This window comes from Chaetura pelagica, unplaced genomic scaffold (assembly GCF_000747805.2).
Source record: "Chaetura pelagica isolate M959 unplaced genomic scaffold, ChaPel_1.0 scaffold135, whole genome shotgun sequence".
Taxonomy (NCBI): domain Eukaryota; kingdom Metazoa; phylum Chordata; class Aves; order Apodiformes; family Apodidae; genus Chaetura; species Chaetura pelagica.
In genome coordinates this window covers 2090672-2091720 of record NW_009953649.1, presented here as the reverse complement: position 1 = coordinate 2091720, position 1049 = coordinate 2090672, and the positions used below count along the sequence as shown (strand labels likewise).

Genomic DNA, 1049 nt, shown 5'->3' with positions numbered 1-1049 from the left:
AGAAAAAAAAGCGACGCTGCATTGGCCGGGAATCGAACCCGGGCCTCCCGCGTGGCAGGCGAGAATTCTACCACTGAACCACCAATGCTCGCATGTTGAGGGGGCTCCGCCTCCGCCACTCGAAGGTGAGAGCCGAAGTGCGGCTGCATCCACTCCTCCCCTCTGCTCTTATATTTTTACCAATTTCACATTGTTAAATTGACAACTTCATCCCTTTAATGAGTGACAGAATTAAAAACAATCATTTCAATAATTTGCTCTGGTAGATGAGGGTTGGGTTAGGGATCAGCTAAGCAATCTGGACATCCATAAATTGGATCCGGATGAAATACACCCGTGGGTGCTGAGGGAGCTGGTGGAGGTCATTGCTAGGCCACTCTCCATCATCTTTGGTAAGTCGTGGGCAACAGGAGAGGTGCCTGAGGACTGGAGGATAGCAAATGTCACTCCAGTCTACAAGAAGGAGGACACAGGTAACTATAGACCGGTCAGCCTCACCTCCATCCCTGGAAAGGTGATGGAACAGCTTGTTCTTGGCACTATCTCTGGGCATATCAAGGATGAGGGGGTCAACAGGATGAGGAGCAGTCAACATGGTTTTACCCAGGGAAGGTCACATTTGACCAACCATATAGCCTTCTATGAGGAAGTAACTAGGTGGATAGATGATGGTAGAGAGGTAGATGTGGTTTATCTCGATTTCAGTAAAGCATTTGACACTGTCTCCCACAGCATCCTCATAGCTAAACTGAGAAAGTGTGGTCTTGATGATTGGGTAGTGAGGTGGATCATGAACTGCTTGAAAGGAAGAAGTCAATAGGACAAAATCTAATTGGAGGTCTGTGACTAGCGGAGTCCCTCAGGGGTCAGTACTATTCAACATTTTCATCAACAACCTTGATGAGGGAAGAGAATGTACCCTCAGCAAGTTTGCTGATGACACTAAACTGGGAGGAGTGGCTGACACACCAGAAGGCTGTGCTGCCATTCAGCAAGACCTGGACAGGCTGGAGAGTTGGGCAGGGAGAAACTTGATGAAATTCAACAAG

General features: G+C 48.1%; 1 non-coding gene across 1 annotated transcript; it reads right to left on the bottom strand.

Moving 5' to 3' along the window:
- Nucleotides 1–17: 17 nt before the first annotated feature.
- TRNAG-GCC lies at nucleotides 18–88 on the bottom strand. Its single transcript has one exon. It is a non-coding gene; the product is annotated as a tRNA-Gly (tRNA).
- Nucleotides 89–1049: the final 961 nt, after the last annotated feature.